The sequence below is a fragment of the Lactuca sativa genome, chromosome 6 (genome assembly GCF_002870075.4).
Source record: "Lactuca sativa cultivar Salinas chromosome 6, Lsat_Salinas_v11, whole genome shotgun sequence".
Classification (NCBI taxonomy): Eukaryota; Viridiplantae; Streptophyta; class Magnoliopsida; order Asterales; family Asteraceae; genus Lactuca; species Lactuca sativa.
Window position 1 is genome coordinate 54,685,235 of NC_056628.2, and position 14,970 is coordinate 54,700,204.

Sequence of the window (14,970 nt, forward strand, 5' to 3'; positions counted from 1 at the left end):
AACATGTTTTTCTGGGAACAAATTCCACAACATTTTTATTAAAAGAGATACTCTGATTTTTATAAAGCATAAACAAAATCGGTCTTTTCTAGCCGTAAAAATGGAGATGTCACAGGGTGGAACCCAACTTGATAATCAATGGAGCCTCTTAGCCCACTATATAAGATATGGAAGATTTACATAATCTACCCATATATTTAATTAGTTATCTTTTGATCACTTAATTAATTCTAAATTAATTCTTGATCAAACTAATTAAATAATATTATTAATATATTAGAACTTATAATATACTAATAAACCATATGTAACACCCGTAGATCAGGGCTAGTCAATTTAGAGACAATAACCGTCAAAAATGACTTTTTGATAGAAGATTATTTAGGATGAATAATCCTAACTAAGTTGTAGTATATGTTACAAGGTTTCCGTGCATATAAAGAACGCCAAAATCCGAGTTATAACGAAGAAGTTATGACTTGTTGAAGTTTCGCGACAGAACCGGCACAACGCTGAATGACGTAAAAAGTGAATTTACGTTAGAGTGATATTTAGCCTTACCGATCTAAACGAGAATCGAAGATCTCGTTGTTAGTAGCGAAACGACGAAAAGTTAGGCAAGAACGGACGTCAAACGAAGAGGTTATGAATTTATAACAAAATTTTCTGTCCCGGCCTATTAAAAATAAATAATAAAAATAAAGGTCAAAATTAGCCGACAGAGTCTAAACGAAAGTCGTAGAGCGTTGTCTCACCTACGCGTGGATATAAAGAACGTCGAAAATGGAGTTCGTATGAAGAAGATATGAATTTTCAAAGTTTATTAAATAATTAATAATTAAATTTAATTATTAACTCCCGGTATTATCCGAAGACGATTCATCGGACTCATCCAAAGTACGCCCCGCGTACAGCGAAGCATGACGACCTTCGCACTCGAGTTCTTCAGATGACGCATGCAGTGACGTTTCGGATGCGTACGCCCCGCGTACTCCGAGGCTCCAGCCTTCTATAAATAGGATGCGAGGGCAGCCGACTTATTTGCTCTTTTTCTCTCTTCTCTCTACCGTTTTGCATCGTTTTGCGTGCCCGAAGTGTCCCAAAGCCCCGGTATCAATCCCGAGTCCCGAAGCAAGATCCGAAGCCCCGAGAATCCCGAAGAGCGTGATTCCCGAGCCGAAGCTCTGCCCGCGAGAAGTTCAATTTTTGTGAAGATCTTCCAGATCTGCGGAGATATACTACTTCTGCAAGTCGTAGTGCTGTCCGATCATCTTCTGATCAAGTGAGTGTATACTACCTTTCATAAACACGATAATAATACAAGTATGGTTTGAGTGTATTAAGTATATTGTTGTTTATATGTGTGAGGGTGTAGTTACTTTCTTCTAACACATAAATATGAAGTATGAATCGGCGAACAACCGAACCCTTGGGACCTTCTTCAACCCCAGGATGTGATGAGTCGACATCGAGGTGCCAAACGACTCCGTCGATAAGAGCTCTTGGGAGTCATCCGTTCTTAAGCCTAGACTTGTTTTGGGGTTCCAAACCTCCTCCTATTGCCTTTACCCAGCGGCAAGACGCTTAGTTTTGTCGGAAAGGGAATGCTTATTCCCCTCTACTGTGCGGGTGCTAAGACTAGGCGAAGAATTAAATGAATCAGTTCGCTTGACCAACCCGAGCCTTCGAGCCTATAGTTCTTCTGATTTGGCTAACAGCTATGAAATACGTGCTATGTGTTTATGCATTATTTGTCTATTTGAGATGGGTGTGGAGTTGATGTTTTATACAAGTGTTAAATGATTTAAACTATGTAAGTATTTATATCTACGAAAATGTTGGGTAGAACTTGGGTAGATGGGATAGTTGGTGACTATAGAGTTAGCGCCTATTGTATAAACCTTGGCGCGACGATGTGACTTCGTGTCTATTTGATGAACCTTGGCGACTATGGAGTTAGCGCTTGTTGAGTAAACTTTGGCGACTATGGAGTTAGCGCTTGTTGAGTAAGCCTTGGCGACTATGGAGTTAGCGCTTGTTAAGTGAACCTTGGTGACTATGGAGTTAGCACCTGATAACTATGGATTTAGTACTTGATAAATAAACTTTGGCAGCAATGGATTTTGTGCCAATTCCTTAGGAATAAAGGAATGAAGGATAGTTGGTTCTTAGGGTAAAACCTTAAGAAGATAATGGGGATGGGTAATTGGGTTGATTGTTTGCTGATTAAATATAATAATTATATTATTGTGGGTTGAAAACCCTATATGTTCACCAGGCTCCCAAGCCTGACCCACTCAGTTTTCTTTTCATTACAGGTAATGGCACAAGGGTATAAGTTGGTGAACTTGACGAGAGATTTTGGATTATAGATCAATAGTTATAAATAACTATTGTAAGATCTATTTTATATTGTTTATGCTTTTGGTCTGTAACGAACATGACATCCCGAGGTTTTATTATTTAATGAAAATACATTCTCTTTGAGAAATATTTTGATAAATGGTTATCATATTTTATTTTGGGAACAAATTCCGCAACCGTTTTCTTTAAACGATCACTCTGTTTTATAAAACAAAGCATAAACAAATCGGTCTTTTCTGGCCGTGAAATTGGGGATGTCACACCATAAGTGTTATTTCTCTCATTTTAGTTTATCCAATTCCATGGTGTCATGCAACCCAAGTGGACCATGTCGGGTCGGGTCAAGTATATACCAGAAATAGTTATGGACTTAGACACCTTATCCAACATCTTGCTAGATTCTTAACTGAAGAGGCTCCTCGAATGCCCAGAGGAGAAGGAGATGTGCAAGCTTTAACTGCTATTGATGCTTGGAAACATTTTGATTTCTTGTGTAGGAATTATGTTCTTAATGGCCTTGTTTATTCCCTTTATAATGTATATAGTGTAACAAAGACAGCCAAAAAACTATGGGACTCATTGGACAAAAACTATAAAACTAAAGATGTCAAGACAAAGAAATTTGTGGTTGCCCGATTTCTTGACTACAAAATGGTGGATGGCAAAACTATTATGTCCCAATTCCAAGAACTACAAGTCCTCCTACATGACATGCATGACGAGGGTATGGGGTTTAATGAGCCTTTTTCTGTTGCTTCCATGATTGAGAAGTTATCTGCGAGTTGGGTTGATTTCAAGAATTACTTGAAACATAAGAGAAAGGAGATGTCCATTGAGGACCTTATTGTTCACCTTCGAATTGAAGAGGACAATAAGATAGCTTAAAAGAGTAGTTATACCCCTACTTCTGAGAAAGCTAATGTGGTGGAGCATGGTCAAACTTCTAGGAAGAACAAATCTAGAAAGGGCAAATTCCAAAAGAAAGGCAAGGGTTCAAACTTAGGAGCCAAAGGTGGAATTTTTAAGAAAAGGTTTCAAGGAAACCGCCATAACTGTGACCAACGGGGTCATCGGGTTGCAAATTGCAAGCTTCCAAAGAAGGCTAAGGAGGCAAATGTTATGGAGAAGATAACCCCCGACCGATGGCGAGAACATTGAGGTGCACGACGTAAACCAGTAATCACAGTTATTGAACATACATTGGACAATACAAATATAATATTATATTTTACCGAAATAGAAGTTACATTGTCACACCCCCAAACCAGAACGGCGGAAACGTTCAAGGAGGATGATGTCATGTACAGTATTATAACAATTGAATAATAGTAATCAAAGCAACAACAACCATCTGTATTAATAATATAGTGTTCACATTTGTATTCGAATCATTGTTTGTTTGACAACAAAACTATACCAAAAACTAAGACTTGACGCTGCTACGCCCCATCTTCAAAACCTGAGTGAGTACCTGTTTACTGATTTCCTGAGAATACAATTGGTTTTGAAAAAGTGTCAACATTTAAGTTGGTGAGTTCATACGCATTTTGTATGAAAAAGGTATGTTCTTTGTTCCTTGAAAACGTTAGTGAGTCCTTCCAGAAAATCCAATATTTTCTTTTGTAAATGAAATGTAGTCTTAGACCTTAAGACCAAAATTTATAAGTTTCTTATGCTTAAAATTATTAATATGAAGTATGAATTCATGTAAGTAGTGTGACCCATACTAGTTCCTTCTATGATCACCTAGTGTATACAAGTTATATTTAATCACGATCGAATGGACAATCGAATGTGCGGTTTTGTTCTAAGCTCACAACCAAACAAGGAACAGGAAGTAAAGCGGAAATCACACATTCTACTACCTATTGGATCTTCATTGTGTATAACCCTAACATATTCACTAGGTAATCATAGAGCTAACAATAATGGTCCATTCAGAAAGGTAAGTTGTACTGTACTAGAAAAGTAGCGTATTGTAGTTGTATTTATATATATAATCCTGGATAAATGTTTTTCCATAAATGCAAGTTTCTTGTGCTAGAAAATAGTGTATTGTACTTATATGAAGAAGTATGACCCATACTGGTTCCTCCTATGATCACTTAGTGTATACAAGTTATATATAATCAAAGATTCGAACGGACAGTCAAATGTGTGGTTCTGCTCTGAGCCCATAACCAAACAAGGAACAAGAAGTAAAGCGGAAATCACACATTCTACTGCCTATCGGATCTTCATTGTATATAACCCTAATGTAAAAACTAAGGAATCACAGAATTAACAAATAAGGGTCCTTTACGCCTTATTAATTTATAAATGAACATTGAACCTTTAGTATGTATGTTCTTGGATCCACCAGTTGTACTGTAAAATATTGTTTTGTAGTTTTATTAAAAACCATTTGAAGTTATGTAAGTATTTGTACACTAATCATATTGTTAATACCATATTGTAAGTTATTATACTCATGCTTGATAACCTAAGATGGCCTGATACGTCATTTTTCAAGCGTCAGAATCGTTATGACATTTGTCACACCAGAACTTTCGTTCAAACTGTAGCTAACAGTCAGGGCGCAAGATCGTCAGTCTCATATAGATCTATACACAAATTCACGCTCTCCCTCCAGGAGACTTTGATTATAAAATCAGGACTTTTGTTGGTACTTAGATAAGTACTTGAAGGCGTGTCTCACAAAGCTATATTGACGGTTATGTGTAGAATAATGAAAAATCATTTTGTAATGATAAATTGTATGTATTACAATTTTCATAGTGATATCGTAATGTATGTCTCCTAAACTATACCTATTATAGTTTATATGTTTGTTTTTTTTATTTTTTTTCCGACTTAGTAAATTAGTATGTAAGTTCCATAAACTATACCTATTATAGTTTATATGTTTGCTTTTGTATTGTTTCCCGACTTAGTAAAATAGTATGTAAGTTCCATAAACTATATCTATTATAGTTTATATGCATGTTCTGTATGTAATGAAAGACCTTTGCAATTTAACATTTTTGTATAAACGGTAATAAAGTTTTTGAGAAAATACCCTTGTTGCTCAACATATTACAAAGTGTAAATAAATCTATAAACTATTTTTCTAGTTTAACTTTTATGTTCACATTTTTACAGAAATTATAAAAAAATCATCGTAAGTCAAAATCTGAATCTGTAAACTCTGAGAGTTTAGAAAATGATTCTAATTTGTCCATAATTTTTATTATTGCCTTTAGTGGTCTCTAACCAGTGTGAAAATGTTCATTTTTACAGACTGGTCCGAGATCCTTTCTGGAATGACAGACAATTTTGTAAAGATCGTCATAAATTGTAGAAAATCATATGAACGCGTGCGAGTAGTCCTTAAAAAGGTATAAACCTGAAATACTTGCATAGTATACATTTTTGAAAAATATTAAGTTTTAGATGGGTAAAACAGTTCGTAAACAAATCACAACTTTTCTGTGGAAAGCTGATGTTTTGGTTTAGATTATGTTTTCGTGTTATAACTTGTATTCTCCCCATTAAAACTTGAAGAAAACATGAAAATTTAGGATTATGAACTCACCTTATGTGATTCCTTGAAGAGTGGAAGGTTGAGGATGATGAGTTTTCAAGTTAAGAACACTTGAACAATACTTGAGGGTTTGACGATCCTATGAACAAATATTTACATATTTGTGTAAATGATTTGAGATTTGTAGAGCATATGTAGAATGTTTAAAAGTTGGAGGAACAATTACCAAAATCTAAGAAAATATCCCAAGTAGAATTCTTGAAAGGCTCTTTTCTAGAGAGAGCGTGAAATGTTCTTGGAGAATTTAGTGGAAAATGTGAAAAAAAAATGGTGAATGTGAAGAATCAATCTTCTCCTGGAAGTAGGTTTAAATGGAGATTGGAATAAGATATAATAATGCAAGTGGATTGGTTGAAATGTGTGAAGAGATAATGGTTTGACCAATGGCAAGTGGGGAAGTGACATAAAGGTGGCAAGTGGGGATCTACTTGACCCACTTGTGTAATATAATGTAAAAATATGATTTATATATAATAAATCTTCAATATGAGGATAACATATGAGTTTAGGGGGTCTAAGATGTGAAAAATATGAGTTGGATGAAAATCCAACGTCAAAAACTCATAAAAATGTCGTAAAGTGCGAAATTGTCAAAAATTCGGAATGAGAGGCGAGAGGGTTCGCTGTTGAGAGGGTTCGCATCCTGAGAGAGTTTTGCATCCTGAGAGGGTTTGCATCTTGAGAGGGTTCATATCCTGAGAGGGTTTCGCATCTTGAGAGGGTTTCACATCTTGAGAGGATTTCGCATCCTGAAAGGGTTCGCATCTTGAGAGGGTTTCGCATCCTGAGAGGGTTCGCATCTTGAGAGAGATTTGGTAGAGAATTGGGAGAGATCTTGAGAGAGATTTAGGAGAGAGAGAGAGAGAGAGAGAGAAAGAGACTGTGTTTGTAACCTGAGTTACGGTTGCCCTGTAGTGTTAAGATTATGGACTCCACTACATCGTGTTATGAGTGTTATCAATCCCCAAAGTATACATGGTTGAGTTTTTATTGAGTTGTTATGTTTCTCACCCTAATTAGAGTTTAGATTGTTGAACATATGAGACTTTTGAGTGATACTTTGTATTATAATAGTAAGGTGTACATTTAGGAAACATATCATAAACCCTAACATACTAGTACTAGTTGAGTTGTTTGGGTTGATTTGTTGACTTTGTTTGACTAAAATTTGACGGTTGTCACGTACATCGATAATAGTTATTGTTGAATCGTTACACACGCGTAACCGGCGTTCACAATTGTATGATAAAAATATCGCGGGATCTTCTATACAAACACTTCCGACCTTATAAAAAACCTGAGAATACATGCATTAAGATATGTCAACAAAATTGTTGGCGAGTTCTACAGGTTTAGACACAAAGTAATTTTATACTCAAAAATATTTTATAAAATTTATCTGGTTGATCAGCTTTTATAAACACGCTCTTTTATATCAAAAGTATAAAATAATTGACTCATAAAAGTATATTTAGACTCATTTAGAAATATCATTTGCTCAAATCCAAAAATACACCATTTGTAAAATATATAAGTAAATCAAATTTATAACAAACTCTGACGGTTCTCATGACCAAATTTTCTTTTCATATAAAGATTTTGAATACCAATTTATATAAAATAAAGTCATATCACACTTCGTAAAAACATAAAATAGTCAAATTTACTCTTGAAAACTTGTACAAGCATTTGTATAGTTTATATGTAAAACTCATAAGTTTCGAATTTATAAACTTTGTAAATTCATGTCTTAATATTAATTAAGAATTATCTTACTTAATTTGGAAATTGATACTTAACCAATGGGGCAAACTCCTCCTAATATACCTTCCAACAACTGGTAACTTGTAAACGTATATTTTTACTACTCATGTGATTTCAACGACAATGATTAGTTATTCTCGTGACAACCCTATTGTAACACCCAAAACTTTTTACATATATTATAATGTTATTTTCTGGGAATTTATCAGAGTATTATATAACATCATTCAAAAACCAGAGTTTCCAAAAACCATATAACATTTTCCCCAGAAAATTAGTGGGTGTACAACCATATCAAAACCATAATTAAAGCAACAAGATTACTAAGTGCAAAATCTATATCCAGTCCATACTCTTGCTGCCACTATCATCACTCGTACTAAGGTTTTGTACTTGAACCTGGAACACATGGCACATAACAATTATCAGACATGTCTGGTGAGTTATAACTTAATACATTAATTAAATTACTATAAACCATAACGACCGAAATATAGTCTCATCAATAACTATGGCTATCCATATTATGGCCCCGACAATAATTTACGGTTATCCATATTATGGTCCCATCAATAATTCACGTCTATCCATACTGGAGAACAAATCATCCAAATGGTCACGTCTTAGTCCATAAGGACCCTTAGGCAAGCTTGCAATATCTTTTCTCTTTATCTTTTCTTGTGTTACTTAATATTTATGTAACATCACAATACAACTATATAATCAATTGAACAATACATTCTAAGTGCCAACAAATTTAATAATCACTTATTTCATTAAGCACAACATACAAGCCATGTATTCATACTTTACAAGGTTTTATAGCTCGCCTTAAAGAAAGCTACATTGATTAACTTTTATTATCGCACTGCTGAGCAATCCTTTCCTTCAATCCTAATAAATTAATACATTGCAATAATTCAACAACTTATAATGCTTCTGCATAATGCTCCTAACTAGTACTTTATAATTCCTCTAATTAAATATCGATTATTCTTATGTATGTCAATATAATATTGACTTTTGTTCAAGGTTGTAGAACTCGTTACTCGGTACCTGTTCAGCCGACTACCGAGTAGCGAGTACTCGGGGAGTACTCGGATTTGGAAATTTGTGTAGAAATATTTTTAGGGAAATTATATATGTCAAAATAATAAGATAAAATCATAAGTTGATTGAAATATATAACAAAATTGGATACATGTGAATACACAAAAAATGAAAAACACATAATGGTCTCACTTCATGAATAATTAATGAAAAATTTAAGATATATATGTAGTAAAAATTGCATGTGCGTGTGTTAAATAATAAATCATTAAGTATATTATACATATTAATCACCGAAGTGACTGAATTTCACAACACTACTCAATTCAGTAAGGGGCTGATCGGTGAGTACTCAGGATTATGTACCTCGCCTCGTCAAGGGGGGGAGTAGCCGGTACTTGGAGGAGTAATCGGCCAATTCGGCGAGTTTTACAACACTGCTTTTGTTAGTCAAAAATCTTGATAAATTCCAAAATAATATGTCGCATCCTATTTCCAAAATTTCAATATTCACGTTTGATGAAAAAGATCAAATCCTCCACTTTATATTAAACATGTTTCTTTAAACTTAGACATGTTTAATAATTAAATCGATGAATATGCAAACGTATATTTTTTTAACATGCATTTGGTTATAAGATTCTAAGCTTCTTATGAAACACAAAAATCCATTAAATAATATCAAATAAATAAAAAGACGTTTAAATACCTTTAGCTTAAGTAGAAAACAATAAATCTTGACTTAAAAGGGTATTGTATTTTTCGTTTTGTACATGTTTAGTCATTGAAATTTTTTTTTGTCCACATTTTCCCGCTAAACTTGTTTTGTTGTCCATATCTTACCCTTATGACTGGTTGGTGTGGGTTTAACCGGTTTCCGGCGGTCTTTGCATTTCCGATGATACTCCGGTCATCTTCTCCGACAAGTCTCTGGACAATATGATTTTTCCGGCGAGTTGTAACACACAAGTAAGGTTTTGATTTTTCAGATTAACAACTCAAGAACACACACAACACACTAGATTTCGATTTCCAAAATTAAATACACAAACACACACCTCACTTCTTGATCGTCGTTCTCATTAGCCACTACTACCACCAAGCCCTTCTTCCGCCTCCCTCATCTCTCTATTAACAAATCGATTACGTTTTCTAGCTAGATTTGTTTATCCAAAGCAACCCAAGTCACCATTAAAATTGTTTACTGTTCATTGTCTTCAACCTCCAAGTCACCATTAAAACCGAGACCTTCACCCCCACAAACCCAGATCCCGTCTCAAGCTATTTCCAACAACCTCCGATCAAACTTCATTGATGAGTCCTTCACTTCAAATGATTCCCCTTCGTTTTTCTCTGATGGTTGAAAGTAAGCAAAATACAAACTATGCAGCATAATGTACAAGCTCGTCAATGCATTATCCTCTGAACCAGCACAATAGGAGAGAAGGAGGTTGCAATCAAAATCGAAGAGGGTGGGTGTCTCTTATTCGATCAAAAATTCCAGATCTATCGAGATCTTCTAATGGGTTTGTTCTTGAGAACTTCTTCATATTTGAATGTGTGTGTGTATGTATTAGATCAAAACACGAACCTATAACTACATGTGTGTATAATTTCGTTTTTTGCTAGATCTGCCATGGATGAAATCGTTTTGCTCAAGAAATCATTTTTGGTGTTTTATTCTTCAAAAAACCAAAGTTTTGCTCAAGTAATTGTTTCAGATTTGCTCATGAACGGAGGTTGAAGATGATGAACAATAATATGATGTATATTTATCTGTGTTCATCACATATCTGATGTATGTGTTTCAGCCTCCATAAATCGAAGTATATGTGTGTGTTCATCATCTTTGTTTGTAGATCTTCATCATGTTCATCTTCTTCCCAGATCTGAGATTTTGGTTTTTGGAACGATTTTCAGAGATCAGTTAGTGTGTTCATGATTTTGGAACAACACTCATACACTTCTCTCTTCTTTCCTTTCTGTAGTCGATTTTGGAACAACACATACTATCTTTCACTCCCTTCGTACACCATCATCTGAAAATCATAAACCCAAGAACTCGATTTTAATGGTGGCTTGGAGGTTAAAGACGATGAATAGTGATCTGATGTGTATGTATGTGTGTTTATATATTTATTTTTGTATGTGTTCTTGAATCTGGAATATATTTGATGTGTTAATCTTTGTTTTATGAAAAGATTATGTTTCGCCGGAAAAATCATGCACATCGAAGTCTCGCCGGAGAAAATAACCGGAGACTCGCCGGAAACCGGTTAAACCTATGATTGCAGGTCATAAGGATGTTTTTTGAACAGTTCAACAAATTCAATGGAAAAATATGGACAAAAAAAACTCGGTGACTAAATGTGTACATATCAAAAAAAAATATTACATTTTTAAGTCGTTATCCCTTACATAAAAAACGAAATGGAATTGATGAGGTAGAACAAAAAAAAGTGATCGGTTGTGGCAGTTTCACTAGACATCGTAACTTCCTAATTTACCTACACGTGGGATGTATGACGTTACACATTCACAAGTTATTTGATCCATATTTACAAGTTTTATCCTTCACCTCCTATGCTATTGACATAACATATCCTCCACATTATATTAGTGGTCCCTTGTCTCTTCTCAAATAAACACATCATATCCTTAATTATTTTACATTTTTAGTTATGATGCAATATGTACATCGATATGCATATTGTGTTATAAAAATGTTACTATTTCATTGCTCGAGTTCACATATATTTAGACAAAATACATGTTATAACACATAACTCAAGTTATTTATTTATTTATTTATTTATTTTACAGTCATTATTTGCTTACGGAGAATTATGTCATAATGAGACGTGGTTATCAACATGAACCATTCTAAACATTCAGCCCAAATTTGGGAGGATTAACTCACCCTTGAGTTATACTTCTTCAGAATATATGTAACCCCCGTGTTTCTAGGTTAAACATAAATGATGATGTAATAGTCTAGGTCAACCTTTGTAACTTGTTTTGATATAATAAAGGTGTATTATTTGAATATTATGTGAATTGCGTGCTTATTTACTTAATTATTATGATTTAATAAGTTAAGAATAAAAATAAGCGTCGAAAATAAACATTAGATAAACCCGATATCTATGAAGGAAGTTGTAGTGGTTGAAACAAGGATTCTGGAGATATAAAGAATACCGAAATCCGAGTTATAACGAAGAAATTATGACCTGTCGAAGTTTCGCGACAGACCCGGTACGATACTGCGTGACGTAATTAGTGAATTTACAATAGAACGATTTTTAGCCTTAGTGATCTAAAAGAAAGTCGTAGAATTCGTTAAACCGAGAGTGTGCATAAAAAGAACGTCAAAATCTTTCTTCGTATGAGGAAGTTATGATTTTTTTAAGTTTCGACTTAGCAGCATGCAGCCTAAAACTCAAAATTTAGATCGAGTGATTTTTAGCCGAAACAATCTAAACGAGAATCGAAGATCTCGTCGATATTAATGCAATGGTAAAAAGACAGATGAAAACGGATGTCGGATGAAGAAGTTATGAATTTTTAACGGACTTTTCCTGTCCTGGCCTGTTAAAAATATAACTTTAAAAATAAAGTCAAAATTAGTCGACGGAGTCTAAATGAAAGTTGTAGAGCATAGTCGCACCTACACGTGGATATAAAGAATGTCAAAAACAGAGCTCATATGCGAAAGATACAAATTTTAGAAGTTTGGAATTTCGGAATACGCCCAACGTACTCGTGTTCAAGGTCTGAGTTGGGTCACGTAGCCTACTCCATCGCATGCGACACGTATCATAAGAACTCGACACGTATCATACGAACTCGACACGTATGATGCCACACATCAGGGTACACCCATCGTACTAAGTTGTACGTCCAACGTAATGGCTAATAGAGTAGTACGACCAGCGTACTTGAAGATTATGCCCAGCGTAATTCAGGTTTCAGCCCCTATAAAGAGAAAGCAAGACCTCCGGGTTTTTGTTAACAAAATCTATTCTCTCTCACTCACTACTTTTTCTCTAGCTACTTTTAACCCCTCGAGGTCCCGGTATCATCCCCTAGCACCCGAAGCAATCCCAAAGCCCCGAAGTCTCAAAGAAAAAGAGTTTGTTGAGTCGAAACTTCGCCCGTGTGGAGCCCTTTTTTGAGAAAACGTCCCGGTTTTATCGGAAACAATTGTTTTAAGAGACGAGGTGCTGCCCAATTATCGTCTTAATAAGTGAGTGTGTAGCCACTTTCTTCTTACACATAGATATGAAGTATTTTCTACAAAATACGTGTTATGTGTAATTATATTGTTTGTTTATTTGAGATGGTGTTGAATAGATGTTTTATACAAGTTTTAAACTGTATATATATATATATATATATATATATATATATATATATACAAATATGATGGGTAGAATATTTGTAGATGAAATAGATGATGTGTGATAAAATGATGAGAGGTCTCGATGTTTACGATGTTTAAGATGATCCAGTCGTCTAGCGGAGTATAGATGACGACCACAGACTTTTCTAGATAGTCCAGTGGAATGCTAGCAGGCTCGTAACCTGTAGGTGTTTTTGAAGATGTACTCCATCCCCCCTGGTTGCCTTACGGACACATATGGCTAAGGAATCCCCTTCGCAGTAGTGTCCATCCCAATGAATTTCCTTAGGATAGGTCCCTTAGAATAGATGCTTTATGGACGTAAAGTGAGGATAACAGGAACGGGTAATCGGGTTAGTGATTTGATGAAAATAAATAATGAACTTATTATTGTGGGTTGAAAACCCTATATGCTCACCAGGCTTCCCAGCCTGACCCACTCAGTTTTCTTGTATCACAGGTAGTGGCAAAAGCATAATTGGATGACTTGACGAGAGATTATGGATTTGAGGCCAGATAGTGTTTTGTGGCCTAATATGTTTATTTCATTTTGGTTTATGCTTATAGTCTGTATAGATGATTGACATCCTGAGTTTTTGTAATGTAATGAAAATACATTTCTTTAAGAAATGTTTTGATAAAATTTATATCATATTTTGTTTTGGGAACAAATTTTGCAATACTTTTCTTAAGAAGTTACTCTGATTTTTATTAAAAAGCATAAACGAAATCGGTCTTTTCTGGCCGTAAAAATGAGGATGTCACAATATAAATCTTCATTCTAACAATTAGCATATAACTAACACTATAGGCGTTCTACAATCCACACAGGCACAACAAAAAGGGAGGAATCGAGATCATTACTAACGTTTCAAATAGTCATATAGTAACAAAGAAAGAAACAATTGACGCATGTTGTTTCGTCAGACAAAGTTGTAGCTAGCAACCACAGACGAGGAAAAAGACCAACCCGCATAAATCATTCCATACGAAATAGATCTACACCAACATTCTGTATTATAAATCTATGTCGTGTACATAGACGTAGAGTATAAGACTCCTCCTGGATTAACGGTTATAGCGCTAGGCTTCGATTCTAGGATTTTGATCCTAATAAAAGAAAAACACCCCATCATAAAACTCCCTCTTTCACCCCTTTCGTAAATCCTCACACAAACACACACACAAGATCTAACCACCAAACACCATGTTAACAATAGCTTAGGAAATGATCCTAGCTCATATGGCTTTTAGAAACAAACATAACTCACATAGAGCGTCCCGTGGGAACCTAACAATATGTCTAGGAATCCTAATCCTAAACTCTCCGATATAAGACTTTAGAATACGTATAATTCTTTGGTTTTTAGGAATGATTTTGATTTAAGTCTTTTAGTATTTTAGATTCGTAATACTTGACATATTTTCAAATCTTATTTTCTGTCATGACGAAATTCGGGCAGCCCGACGGTTGTTTTTATAACATTCTCCAGTTTTCAAATAACGTGAAGGTCAATGCTTTCTATAATATTCGATAAGTTGCATAATTGATATGATGTATAATTTATTAGGTAATAATCCCTAAAATCCAAGAATCAATTATATTATCATGTATGACAAATTTCGTATCACAACTAAAATGATTTATATTTTTTGTAATAATTATAAAAATAAAATATATCGTTTACTTAGAAATCGTTTCCACATGATAATCAAGAGTATAATAATAATAATAATAATAATAATAATAATAATAATAATAATAAGAATTGATTTTTTGTGTATTTTCAATTAATTATTATATATT

At 34.5% G+C, this 14,970-nt stretch overlaps 2 long non-coding RNA genes across 3 annotated transcripts; one reads left to right on the top strand and one right to left on the bottom strand.

Moving 5' to 3' along the window:
• Positions 1–3,696: 3,696 nt before the first annotated feature.
• Positions 3,697–6,247, bottom strand: LOC111905454 (uncharacterized). Its single transcript, XR_002854868.3, has 3 exons — positions 6,114–6,247; positions 5,939–6,026; positions 3,697–3,850 (listed from the first exon to the last, which is right to left on the bottom strand). It is a non-coding gene; the product is annotated as an uncharacterized LOC111905454 (long non-coding RNA).
• A 3,137-nt stretch (positions 6,248–9,384) lies between these two features.
• Positions 9,385–11,809, top strand: LOC111905367 (uncharacterized). 2 transcript variants are annotated; one of them, XR_006184240.1, is made up of 2 exons: positions 9,385–10,287; positions 11,585–11,809. It is a non-coding gene; the product is annotated as an uncharacterized LOC111905367 (long non-coding RNA). The 2 variants fall into 2 exon arrangements; XR_002854848.2 differs by lacking the exon at positions 11,585–11,809 and adding an exon at positions 10,391–10,961.
• The last annotated feature ends 3,161 nt before the right edge of the window (positions 11,810–14,970 follow it).